Here is a 14,358-nt window from a genome sequence, read left to right on the forward strand (position 1 = left end):
TCTGTTTTCCTCTCTCTCCCTATTAGGGCTGCTGGAAGGATGGAGATGAGTTATCAAAAATGAGCCTTAGAGTCCAATCCATGGTCATGCCATTAGCTTAGCAAGATAAGTGCAGGAACCTCCTAATAGGCTCTCTGCTTCTCCTCCTGCCCTTGTGTCCCGGCCTCACTACCGCAACAGGAAGCTTTTAAAAATGTTCATCAGATCACATGCATAGCTACTTAAACCCTTCCAATAACGCCCCATCACATTGAGCAGGAAAGCCAGACTCTGCACCATTGCCTGCAAAGCCCTACAAGAAAACAGCCACTGCCAGCCTCCTCCTCTCTCCCCTCTCTCATGCCTTAAATTCCATTTGGGGTGGCTTCTTAGTGGTTTCTGAAACAAGCCAGCTTATTCCTACCTTAGGGCCTTTGCACTCTCTGATCCCCCTACCCAAAAGAATTTTCCCTCAAATTTCCAGCTGGTTGGGTCCTGTCTCCTCCTCGGAGCCTTTCTTACTCATCCTAAAGAAAATGGTATCACTTCATGCTGTTGTCTCCCTAGATGTTCTGAGCAGTGGCTTAGCCCCACCTCCTGAGAGTAAGCACCTTTGTCTGTTCAGGGCTGCCTCCCCAGCACTTGTTCAGAGCCTGGAAGGAACGCAGAAAATAGGTGGTGCATGAGAGTGCTTTGCAAACTGTAAAGTGCTACGTAAATGTGAGTGTCACAAGCACCCCAAAGAGCCAACCAAGTAACTCAAAGAAAAACGGCATGGAAAAGGAAGGGGAGGATGGAGGATTCAGAGTGGGAATGCGGAGGGACATTAAATGGTGATTTAAGAAATAAACCAAGCAACCCATTTTCTTAAATATATGAGGCTTGTGAGCCACAGAAGCACAGATCACACTGACAATTATTCATTTATTCTAGTCAGGCTTTATCTGCTCCACCCAGTCAAAGGAACCACATAAATTACAGATAGCCACAGTCCTCCCGGAGCCAGGCAGCAGAGCCCCTCCTTGGGGCCGCCCGGGAGGGGACCCTGGCCTGGCAGCCAGGCTGACTCACCCTCATCACATTAGCCCTCCTTCCTGCATCTGGGCCTGTCTCACTGCTGCCTGCCTGGGGCCTGCACTCCCACAGCGGGTGGGTCTGTGATTCACAGATGGCCCATCACTCCCGGTGCCAGCAGAGCACCACCCGAGCCTATCTTTAGAAGTTCCACAGGCTGAAAAATCAATTTGCCTGCCTGGCACCCGTGCCTGGAGCCTCCCCGCTAATATCAGCAGCGGGCAGTGTGTGGTTCCCCCCACTGCCCTTGCACCAGGCCTCGTTCAAACTGTGGAGGGCCTGGCAGTGCCACCTGATGAGACTTCTGTACCCAAAGACACACTGGCCCGCCCTCAGAGTTAGGCCAGGCCTCACCCAAAACCACAGGCCAACACTAGACCTTGGAAAGCACTGGCAAGGAGGAAGCCGATCACTCCAGGTCCTGGCTGCCCCGCTGGCACACTCCCCAGGTGGTCATCTGACACCCCATCCACAAGTGGTCATGCCACAGCAGCTTGCCCAGGCACTGAGAGTTCAGTCTCCTTCTCAGAGCAAGGACCAGAGCACAGAGAACAGAATATGACTCCTCATGGCAGTATAGACTCAAGAGCCCAGTTCCCAATGCAGTGGCTCCTCCCAACCCACTCCTAGGCGTCCCACTTACTGGAAATGACATGAGAATCCAAGAAGCCAAAGGGAACCCCATGCTCGGGGCAGGGGGTGACCATCTGGTTAGACCCTGACCATATCAATACGGTCTTATTCCTTCCTAGAGAGATGCACTGGGAAACTGGCTTGGCGAATGGACTGCAAGGAGAAGACAGCTAGAGGGAGTAAGAGAAGAGGCAGGGTGGCCCTAGCTGTCCCCAACCTCTGTACCTGTGAACTCTCTCTGCTGGAGCTTTGAGAAGGACCTCTGACCTTCACCTCTTGACCCACATCTAGACACCGTTTTTACAGACATTGGGAGATTTGGCTTATGTCTTTCAACAGTGCAGTCTAGAGCCCTGCCCACTCCTGCTTCTTCCCATTATTACTGATATCTAATCACATCCAGGTCAAAACAAGTGGGAGGGGCTCCCTCCTACTGACTTCTAGTTGAGAAATGAAAATGACCCAGAAAAGTCTGAGGGCTCAATCCCTGAGACCTTGCAAAAGTACAATCCTGTCTTTGTTTCCTTAATGCAAAAAAAGGGGTGCAAGCTTGCCCATGTGCCCCTGGGAACCAGGCTGCTGAGGCAAGAAGGGGGCTCTGGGTGGGAGGAGCCCTGGCTGCTCTCCCCCAATCATCGCCACAAGAACACAGGCCCCTGAGTGTCCATCTTCCATCTTTACTCAAGGAAAGGTAGAATGACCTGGGTTTTTAATCTGAGAAACTGTTTGCAAACCTAGGTAGTTAATGCAAAAAGAGAAATAACCCATAAAATGGTAACCCTAGCAGACCACCATCCTGTCCTCGCTGAGAGCGAGAGGGGGGTACATCCACAGGTCTGCATCTTCCTCTGCTTCTCCCCAGGAAAGCCTTCCCGGCCTGCCTCTCTAACAGCAGCACTGGCCAGAAGGTGAGATCAGACCGATGAGACAGGAAATCTGGCTCCCACCACGTTGAGGAGGGAACCAGGACAATGACCAGCAGGGATGGGGAGCAGCGTGGGTCAGGCACTCCCAGTCGGGCGCTGGGAGGGGGGCAGGGAGCCCCAGGGCTTGTCCCACAACAGTGTCAGCTTGCTTGCCCCGTGAAGGATTTTACACCTGTCTCATCCCCTTGTTTGCCCAGCACAAACAGAGCAGGAAGGCAAGAGTAAACAGCACTCCTGGAGCCCCCAACTGCTAGGAAGCCTCCACCAGACATTGCACGGGTGGCATTTCCCAAATCTTTGTGGGTCACCCCTCTGCCTGCAATGTCTTCCCTCTTCTTTCCTCTCATTCAAGGCTAGCCCCTCTCCTTCCTGGAGATTCTGTAAAGTATCAGCTCCTCCAAAGAGCTGCCCCCTCTTCAGTGCCCTGCCGCCAGCCCTGTGTCCACCAGCCTGGGGAACGTCTCTCTTGGGCATGCACACTATTCCTGCATCCCACTGGCCACATGACTAGCCAGGAGCTGATCCAAGGAAGGGCTGGGTCTTTCCATCCGGTCATCATGGAGAGCTCAGAACACAGAAGCAGCCCCGTATAGAACTGAAGCATGCAAAGCTTCAAGGAGCAAAGGTTTTCTGAGTTCCAGCCCTCCCCAGTCCCCTTCACAATCCCTCCTTCCCCCAGCACTCATCCTTAGCATCTATCTGCTCAAAATTCAACCTGCCAAAGCGCTTTTCTCACTGCCCTGTGTAAATCAGCACTTCCTCATCACTACTTTTCCCCTTTCCCTCTTTTACTTGTCCATTTGCACCTGTCACCACCTGACTTATCCTGTTTACTTAAAGATCCTATTAATGGTCTGGCTGCCCCCTAGGAAGCAAATCCCCGAGCAGAGGGCCTGTGTCTGCTTTGTTCTGTGCAGTTTCCCCAGCGCCTAGGACAGTGCCTGCCACACAGAGGGGCACAGTAAATGTCTAAATGAATGCAAGATCCTCTCAAAAAGCACTGCACGAAGCCGAGGCCTCAGAGACCCTGAGAAGCAGCCAGAACTCTTGCCTCTTCTTCCTCCTCCTCCGCTATCAGTGAGCAGGACACCTGCAGAACTTTCCATCTCTCAGGTCTCATCACATTTCTGTGACTCAGATGCCACAAAGCAGGTCAGGAACCCCTTCCGTGTGAGTGCAAGAGGATACAGTGGGGCGCCCATGTGAGGGGATGGGGTGCAGGGTGAGGATCTGAGTGTGTACAGGTGGACTGAGGGGGACAGGGTCCAGCAAGGAGGCATGTTTGGGGAACTGCAGTGTGTGAGCAAGTGTGCAAGTTTGGGAAGCGGAAATGTTTGGGCACAAGGGAGTGGAGTAGCAGAGGGTGTCTGTAAGATGAGGGGGAAGAGGAGCAGGCAAGCGTGTGTGGGTGTGCACATGAGTGTGAACGCAGGCAAGGTGTGTTGGTGGGTGGAGGTGTCGGTGCTTCCTCCCCCTGGTGCAAACTGCAGCTGGAGAGACACAGTGGGATGAAAAGGGTTCTCCCCTGGGTCCTCAGGAAGAATCCCTCCCTCCCTTTCCTGTTCCAGATCTATATCATGCTGTATGGGAAGGAGCTAATGTAACCAGAACCCAGGCCTCCTTTATTAAACATCCAGAAGGCAATTACACAGCAGCAACCGGGCAATCAAGTCAGCCCCTCTGAAACACAGGCTAATGCTAAGCATGGGTGTCTTCCGGCTCTGTGGGTGTGGGGTCACCAGCACCCACCAGAAGGAGCCCAGGCTCCTAGTGATTTTGCACCACACAGAGATCTGGATCTCTGGAGCTTTCAGGAAGCAACAGAGGCACTCGAGCAGGGTATGGGCACGTTACTACCAATGCATAGCTAATAAACTTTGCAGACTCTGGAAACTGCCAGGCTCAGAAGGGCGGCGACCTGCTGGTCTTTTGGCTGGACTGGGGCTCACGGGTCCCTTCCAGAAGGCCAAGACACAATGCCTACGTGGAAGGGGCTGCAGACAGGAGGAAAAATGCAAGAGGCTGCTTTCCAGAACCCAGGACCGGAAGGGAGACTGGGGGCGCAGACCCGACTCTGCGTTCACTTCCGCATAACCTCACTCAGCACCCGTTTCTTTCTGCTTTATTGCTGAGGGAGCTCTGTGGTCACCTAAGGCTTGGGGCTTCCAGATGGAGGGAGAGGACCCATTAGGACAGGAGACAGGTTCGGCTGCCTCCCCACGTTGCCATCAGGGACAGCAGGTTGGGGGTCTGAACTAGGAGTGGCTCCCCAAGACAGTAATAGAAGCAAAATGGGGAAAACCCAACCATGGTGGGAAGCCACGTGCACTTGTATTAATGCGCTCTCCACGGAGATCATCTCCTGGTTGCTAAGCACCGGCCGTACACACAGTTACTATTAGAAAGTTAATCATGGAAAATGCTGAGGTCTCTTTGCCCCGCCCGGCATCTCACGACTCCACGCTACAATTTCATCTTCCATATAACGTTACCGGACAATGCCACTGGCTCCGTTCGCTCCCTCGTCCCGGGCCTATGTGACCTTTCCATTCCCTTCAAGCTGCACGCCACGTCAGCCCCGCAGAGCTCGAAGACTCGCTGGCCGGGGCCTGGCCTGGATCAGCCCACTGAGATTTTCCATGCAGCCGCACAGCCAGCAAAATGCTCAGGGGGGATTAAGACAACTTGCTCCATCACCCAAGACGCTTTAGGGAAGGGAAAAACAGCACCAGCTCCACCTTGGCTGCGGAGGAGATCCACACACCATCTGTACCCGAGAAGAGAGGCCAGAGCACAAACTGCTTCTCCACCCCCAACTTGCAAAGCAAGGATTAACTCCCACCCTGTACTTGCTAAAGCTCCCCAGAGACGCCAGTCATACTGGAAGGTCAGCCTTGTAAAGGGCTTAGTTCCTGTTTGTCAGTCAACACCCCAGGGAGCAGATAATAAATTGTTTCTGTTTTATGATTATTTATGGGTGCTGGTTCTCATTTCTTTAGCCTGGATAACAGGGAGGAGAATGCAAAAAAGTATTAAGGCTCAGTGTTCTGTGATGACCTAGAAGAACGGGCTGTGAAGCAGGGAAGGTCCAAGATATATATGTATGGCTGATTCACTTCATCATACAACAGAAACTAACATAACATTGTAAAGCAATTATACTCCAATTAAAAAAGCGTATTAACATCCCAACCAAGGTCACCCTGCCTGCTGCCTCTCTGACCCAAAGACTGAGTTACTGAGTTATTGTGGCTTTTATTAGTAAAACCAGGAACAATAAATACCATGAGTGCTTACAAAGCCAAGTAATTCTGCGAGTATCTCAACAGCTACAACCTGCCTTGGTGAAACACAGAATGAGAATTATTTTTTCCTATAGTTCAAGCTAGGGGTCTTCTGACAATGTAAGTGTCTTCTGCTTAGTGACACTAGAAATAAGAAAAGGGACTTGTTCGAGGGGCTGGATAGTGTGAGGTCAGGAGCTGGCGGGTTCCCAGCTCTACCAGCTATGTGACCTTGGGCAAGTCCCTTCATCTGGCAGATTCCCACATCACACAGAGTCAGTGAGGACTCAGCGAAAGGATGCACACAGAGGGCTTGGCATGGCATCTAACAGCAGAGCAGAACTCCCTCAACATTAGCTCCTATCATAAGATATTATCATGACTTAATATGAGTGTAATACCATCTCAAGCACAATGATGTGATCTCTTTGGTCCCCATGCCACCCAGGGATGGAGATGAAGAGGGCATGTCCTCCACTGTCCCTCAGCGTGGCTTTCGTGCAGCACTCGCCCCAGAGGAGGCCCCTGGGCATCCCACACCATACACTCCTCTGCTCCTGGGAGCCAGCTCACCACAAGTCTGTTCCCACACCCTCCCTCCTATCCTTGACTAAGAGCAACAGGCACCACCATCTCCATTTTAAAGAGATAGGCTGGGCTTCCTTGGTGGCTCAGTGGTGAAGAATCCGCCTGCTAATGTAAGAAACGGGTTCGATCCCCGATCCGGGAAGATCTCACATGCCATGGAGCAACAAAGGCCATGCGCCACAGCCATCAAGCCTGTGCTTTGCCGCCTAGGAGCCGCAGCTACTGAGCTCACCAAGGGACGTTAGCCCACAAGGACCAAGTAAACAAAAAAATAATTACAGATCATGATAAGGGCTTTGAAAGAGCCAAAGGGGCACTGACGTGAGTAACAAAAGCACTGCTGCTGCTGAGTCACGTCAGTTGTGTCCGACTCTGTGCGACCCCAGAGACGGCAGCCCACCAGGCTCCCCCGTCCCTGGGATTCTCCAGGCAAGAACACTGGAGTGGGTTGCCATTTCCTTCTCCAATGCATGAAAGTGAAAAGTGAAAGGGAAGTCGCTCAGTCGTGTCCGACTCTTAGCGACCCCATGGACTACAGCCCACCAGGCTCCTCCATCCATGGGATTTTCCGGGCAAGAGTACTGGAGTGGGTGCCATTGCCTTCTCCAACAAAAGCTCACTGCAACATTTGTTATATGGTGTATTTATTATGTATTTTCTGTTTCTCAATAGATGAAGCTCCTCAAGGACACTGATTTGTGTCTGTTCGTTAGTACATGCCATGTCCCTAGAATAATGAGCATGACACACAACATATATTCATTGAATGAGCATTGCTGGATGGTTAGAAGACTTCTCTATCCCAGTGGTTTTAAGCTAAGACATGACGATGAGAAGGAGCCAGCATACAAAAAGCAGGCAGAACCAATAATTCTAGCCACAGAGAACAGGACATGCAAAGGCCGTGAGGTGTATCATAGTTTGGCATGGTTTTTTTTCTGTTTCACTGTATTTTTATTTAATTTGATGTTTTTAATAGGTATTATATTTACATAAAGAAGCAAAACAATATAAAAGTTACATACCAAGAGTATGGTTCCCACCCTCTTCTCTCCTCCCTATTAAAACACTTTATTAGATTTTTAAATTTACCTTCCAAGTTTTCTTTATTGGCATGTTCTTTGTGGACAGGATTCTAGAGGTTGATAATGCCCAGGATAGACTGACACCTTTTTGTCACTCTCATCCAAAAGCAACCTTTAAAAAGTCACAGGAGACACCATCCTCTACTCAGTAAATCTCTGAGCCCTATCCCCTGTCTTCCCCTTCCACATCCTTGCTCTCAGCTGGTTTCCTCAGTTTCCATCCTGGAGCCTCATTCCTGGTGACAACAAAGTTCAAGGTTAGCGGCAGGCACCCTAGTGCTGGGAAGCCAGGTTCCAACCCCAGTTCAGCCACTCACTGCTAGGCTGACTTGGGGCAAGTTACTCAACCTCTCCCTGCCTCAGTTCCCATTTTTAAACCAAAAGTATGAGAGAATCAATTCTGAGAGCAGCTATAAGGGTAAGACAAGTTAAAACATAAGCTCTTAGCTTTAGTCACTGATACACAGGAGGCACCCAGTAAATGTGAGCATTGTCGGTATCTATTGTAAGCATCATCATTCCCATTATTAGATTCCCATTCTCTGCTCAGCCCACTGGGAGTGATGATACTCACCCACCCCAGTACCACATCCAGATTCCCAAACACCTGAACACTCTTGCCTTAGAGGTGGTTATCAGTCAGATATGCCCATCCAAATCCTAACTCAATACACTGACTTCTGGGGACCCTAAGAGGACTCAGGGCTTCCCATATGTTCCCATAAGCCACTTCCAACTGGCTCCTCGGGGCTGCCTCTGGTGTCTTGGGACAAAGTAGGGGAACTTTTTGATCCTACAGAAGGGTTCTACAACCACGACTGACACTTGAACTTCCCCCGGCTGACATTCTTTCCTTTAACTTTTTACAAAAATACCCCCAATATGTTTGCCTTTTCATGCCTCTCCTCCCCCTCAACACCCCTCACCTCCCCCCAAATCCCCAGTAGTTTCAAAACTAAGTAACTGTTGGGAATTGTATTTAAAGATGCTAATTTAGACACACACGTCAGAGGACGCTGAGATAGTTTTCTTAGCAACAGCCTCTCACCCACGCCTTACAGCTGCCCAGGAGCAGGGCTTGAGGAAGCCCCCAGGAAAGCAGGATTTGTAGGAAGCAGAGTTTGAGGAGCCCAGTTTAGGGTCTGCTTCTGGCCTCTACCCTCGGAGGGCAATCTCCAAAGGTTCAAACTTTGCCACGCTGCCAACTGCACCAGAATGGTTCTTAGGACAACCAATTATTTAGGTAAACCCACTGTATCACATTTTGAACTTACAGAACTGCTAAGGTAGAGAGCCCTAATTTCCTGTAACAAACCTCCATCTTCCTTTTGATTCAGCTTCACACATTAAATAGCAGAACCTACCCTCAAAACATAGTAAGACTCCTTTCCGTGTTGTTCACATCAAAATGCAAGCATGAGTTCCATCAGAGTCACGTCTCCAAATGATGGGGACAGAGTAAAAAGGACAACGTAAGGGATTAAATAGTTAATTCCACCAAAGGATTGTCAGTAGAAAAAATATGGGAGATCCCTGTAAATTAATGATTACTCAGGAAAGCATGTTTGCTTAACCACAAAACCATGCCACAGAAACACGTGACATGCCCCCAGACAATAAAACAATGGTGGCAAGAGACCCACATCCTGCCCAGCACACTCAGTAAGTTAATGATCCCTAGGACATACCCTCTGGAGAAGGCAATGGTACCCCACTCCAGTACTCTTGCCTGGAAAATCCCATGGACGGAGGAACCTGGTAGGCTGCAGTCCATGGGGTGGCTAAGAGTCGGACACGACTGAGTGACTTCACTTTCATTTTTCACTTTCATGCATTGGAGAAGGAAATGGCAACCCACTCCAGTGTTCTTGCCTGGAGAATCCCAGGGACGGGGGAGCCTGGTGGGCTGCTGTCTCTGGGGTCGCACAGAGTCGGACATGACTGAAGCAACTTAGCAGCAGCAGCAGCAGGACATGTTCTCTGCGCATATAAAAAATAATAATTTATGGAAGTGCTTATTGTACAGAGACAAAATATTTTTTTACAGTCCTGGCTTGATCGTGCAGGAACAAAAACTTGTCTGCCCAACCTAGAGGAGAAGCTGATGACGGAAACATGACATCTACTCAAGAATGAGAAAGTGGTCTTTTCCCCCTCCCTACTTTTCCTGTGATTATAAAACGGCAGCCCACTAAGTTCTCAAGGCACAGCACCCTCTCACCCGCCTGTATGTAAGCCTCACAAGTGTTCTGTTCTAATAAATCACTTCTTATCTATCACTTTGCCTCTCACGGAACTCTCTCCGTGCTGACACATAAAGGATGGAGACCCCCACCCCGAAACTCCACCTAACGGTCTCACAAGTGGCAGAGTAACATGTCCCCTCCTTTACAAGCTCTCCTGAAGCACCCTCAGACGGGAGCAGTTTTTCCCTCTCCCGTCTCACAACTCTTCTCTGATATCTCACTTAGGTAGCAAGTTCAAGGGCAGGCACATTTTGTCTCCCTCTGGACTGGCACATCCTTGAGAAGTACAGCCATGTCTTACTTGACCTTGGATCATGTCTCCACTGCACTCACATCTCAGATAAACACACAGTATCTGTCAAAATGACTGGAGCATAGTCAGTACTGAATAAATAGTTATAGGTTCCCAAGGTAAGTCATTTTATAAATCCAAGAGAGGAGTTCACCCATTTGAACAGTAAAAAAATAAAGTAACATTGGTATTATGTAAGATTGCCTGCAGTTGATCTCATTTGTAAATATGGCTTTTCATATGCTGGGTTTTCCTTAAAAGGTGGGTATATGAATATGCATGCAAAAAAGACAAAGACAGTAGCTGGGACATGGGAAATGCAAGCCAGGTAACCCCTGCATGGGAGAAAAATTCCCACAGTCTGATGATGGGCAGGCTTGACATGACGGTTATCAGAGGGGTGGATTCTAGAATGCAAAAATGCTCCAGAGAGAACACACACATGCCTTGTATCTCAAGTATTTATTTCAAGAAATTCTGAAGATGTTCTGTTTTCCTGATTACATGGGTGTGGTCCATTTGCTTAGATGTCTGGACTTTATGTTATTTATGGTTGCTTTTCAAGCATCATGTTACAGTTCAACTAACACAGTAAAAAAAAAAAAAGGAATGATTAAACCACATTTCCCCTGGTGAAATTAACCTTCACTATCCAACTGAAGTCAACGTGAGAATTGGATTTGTTTTATAAAAATTCACTCTATAGAGAGCTCAGCTGTTACCACCTATAAAGTAAGACGGGTGCCCACAAAGGCGAGCAGCAGCACCACGTGAGATGCCAGAAGGGAATGTGGAATGCCTGAGTAATAAAACAGATGCAGAGAACTTTCCATCGGACAACGAGAGGACAAGCGCTGATGGAACTCACTCTCCCCTCGCAGACCAACTGGGCTCAAGAATCCAAATGCTGAGAAAGTCAAGACGGTGCAAAAGACACTCTATCAGAATAATAAGAGGGCTACTTCTTTCTCCTCTGGGAACCTTCAAGTATTTTGGAGTTTCTGACACTCTCAAGATGGCACAGAAACCAGAGCCTGATTTTAGAAACCTTGACACGGTGAGCGGGGCAGGAGGGTGGTGATGCTCTGAGTACTGAACAATTTAGAGCCCTGGTAACTCGGTTCTAGGGGAGAAAATGAAAAAGCCAGGCACACTGAGGCAGCTGTGGGTTGCTTTTTTGCTTTGTTTAGGGTGGCACCCAGGGACTGAGCTAGCTGTCTGCCAGCTACTCCCCACCCACATTTTCTGCAACTGGCATCAGACCACAATAGACAGCTAGAACCTCCTTGACAATGAGAGAAGGAAGGGTTTGAGGAGTGCCCTGGGGGTTATATAGGAGGCAAGAGGAGGACACACTTCCTCTAGACACTGGGGTCAGGGGCAATCGTGGATGACTTTCCGGGATACGAGCTCCAGGCTTTCTCAGGACCGGCGAGCTGCACCCGCGTCAAGGCCTGATGCCAGGTTTGTACCTAATCAAGGCCACAGTCCCCAATGAGACCACACGGGTTCATTCTCAGGCAGGCAGGTGGTTTAATATTTTCCTTTGGACAATCTTGTCCAGAGAATCACTATCACGACTTACTTTTATCACCATCTTGTGCAGGTTAAAATAAGAAAATCAACATTTCCTAGACCTTGTGTAGCTTTAATTGATGCAACTGGACATGCGTTTATGGAATGCTTATTGTGTTTCCCGATAGCTCAGTTGTTAAAGAATCCACTTGCAATGCAGGAGACCCCAGTTCGATTCCTGGGTCAGGAAGATCCGCTGGAGAAGGGATAGGCTACCCACTCCAGTATTCTTGGGCATTCCTTGAGGCTCAGTTGCTAAAAGAATCCACCTGCAATGTGGGAGACCTGGGTTCGATCCCTGGGTTGGGACGATCCCCTGGAGTAGGTAAGGGCTACCCACTCCAGCATTCAGGCCTGGAGAATGCCATGGACTGTACAGTCCATGGGGTTGCAAAGAGTCAGACACGACTGAGCATCTTTCACTTTATTGTGTTCCAGAATCAGCTGCAAGTCCTTGGAATCAAGAAGTAAGAATAGGGGGACTTTCCTGGTGGCCCAGTGGCTAAGACTCCGCACTCCCAATGCAGGGGCCCCAGGTTTGATCCCTGGTTGGGGAACTAGGTTCCACATGCTGCAACTGAGCGTTCACATGCCACAATTAAAGATCCTGTATGCCTCAACTAAGACCCTGCACACCCAAACATAAATATTAAAAAAAAGAATATGGAAAATAAGAACTGTCTCCAGAAGAGATCACACATCAGCTTTGACTATGCCTTGATGAGTTAAACTTCTCTTGTGGACACTATACTTTTCCTTATAACACCCAGAGAATGCAGAGTTAGAGGCTCAATGGTGGATCGATACATTCACTGAATGAAAATGGCAGGCCCCACAAATAGTTTCCAGAAGGCCTGCCAACTACTCTCCCACCCTGGGTTTTGGTGCTTTTCCACAAACTGTGTAACATCAGCCAGAATACCCCACCAGCGCACGATGCTCACACAGTTGGAGCCTGATTCTCACACTGGATTCGGTGGCTTTGGGCAAGTTGCCCCAATCCTTGGGGCTCAGTTTCCTTATCTATAAAATGAAAGGATTGGGGCAGGTTGTCTCTACTCCCCTCCTGAGTTCCAGCATTCCACGATGCCCCATGCATTCAGGTAACTGGGACCTGTCTTTCACTACTTATGGATGCAAGAGACAGCCACACATCACCCCCGCCTGCTTTTTTAGCATGGCCCTGTCTCGTCAGGTTCCCACTGCTTCCTCACATTGTCCCTGAGGCCTCAAGCAAGCTGAGCCCATTCCCTCCCCAGCTGCTAGGTCCCACATAATCAATACCAAAGGGCACCCCCATTCCACTCCCGCTGACTGACTCAGGGGCAAGCAACCGGCCTACTTCTGGTCCATGAGACAGACAGAGAACATGAGGGAGGGGCTTCCAGGAAAGGTTTCCTCTCTTTAGAAAGCCTCACCAGAAGGGACGGTCCCCACCCCTGAACATTGCTAAATCCAGATATGAACCCGGAACTCCTGCAGCCATTTTGCAGCCATGAGAGGAACCAGATCTAGGATGAAACTGTCACTAAAGACAGCAGAGCAAAGACACAGAAGGAGTCAGGACCTCAAACATCACTTGGCCACAGAGCCAGCCACGCTGGAGGGCCCCCACCTCCACCCCAGCCACCTCTGTTCTACTTATGGGCGATACATTTCCTTAAGCACATGAAAGTTGGTGGGAGAATGGCATTGAAATATGTATAATATCATATATGAAACGAGTCGCCAGTCCAGGTACGATGCATGATACTGGATGCTTGGGGCTGGTGCACTGGGATGACCCAGAGGGATGGTACGGGGAGGGAGGAGGGAGGAGGGTTCAGGATGGGGAACACATGTATACCTGTGGCAGATTCATTTTGATATATGGCAAAACCAATACAATATTGTAAAGTTAAATAAAATAAAAATAAATAAATAAAGTTAGTGTTTCCCATTACCTGCAGCCAAAAGTGACCTAACTAATTTGAAAAGAATAGATGCATTCTGAAGCAAACGTTAACACCAAAGCTACACTATATAGAGCTGAATCTCCCTTTAGTGTCTAGGAAAACACTCTAGAACACCATTTGGATGGAGATTACACTCTCAAGTAAATCCCTGACACTTCCTTTTCTTCCTCATAAGCCAACAGCATCCAGACATTTGTACTGTGTAATTGCTTGGTTTCTAGAAAAATGTGAGTGGTCCAAATATTCCAACAAGAAACAGCGCTCTGACATGCCCTCGTCCGTGGACACAATGGAGAACAGCCATGACCTCAATTATAAGAGCAGAAGAGTCAAAACTGGCACTTTGAACAGATGATTCTACGCTGTATCGGTGGTTTTGAGCTTTCAAAGTACTATTCATTTTTGTTTTACCTCTAAAAGAGTCCCAGATTTCTCAATCAGCTTACTGGCTAAGATAGATTTCAGCAAAATATTAGGGAGAGGACAGACGTAGGCATATAGGTTTCCTCCTCTCTCTCTCACACTCTCTCCCCCCCTCCCCGCTCCCCAACTTCTCACCACGGTAACAGAAGAAACAATAATTAAGTTGATGAGCATTAACTGGTGCTACCAAGCGCAATAAAAAAACACCTCCCGGCTTACACTGCCATTTCCTTTTTAAACCCTTCGGGGGCATTGTGTGCAAATATAGTAAACAGCATTAGAGGGAAATAATGCAGCA

At 48.9% G+C, this 14,358-nt stretch overlaps 1 protein-coding gene across 1 annotated transcript in view; it reads right to left on the reverse strand.

The window, feature by feature from the left end:
• KCNMA1 (potassium calcium-activated channel subfamily M alpha 1) overlaps positions 1 to 14,358 on the reverse strand; it is a 771,888-nt gene that overhangs the window by 654,612 nt on the left and 102,918 nt on the right.

This window comes from Bos indicus x Bos taurus, chromosome 28 (assembly GCF_003369695.1).
Source record: "Bos indicus x Bos taurus breed Angus x Brahman F1 hybrid chromosome 28, Bos_hybrid_MaternalHap_v2.0, whole genome shotgun sequence".
Taxonomy (NCBI): Eukaryota; Metazoa; Chordata; class Mammalia; order Artiodactyla; family Bovidae; genus Bos; species Bos indicus x Bos taurus.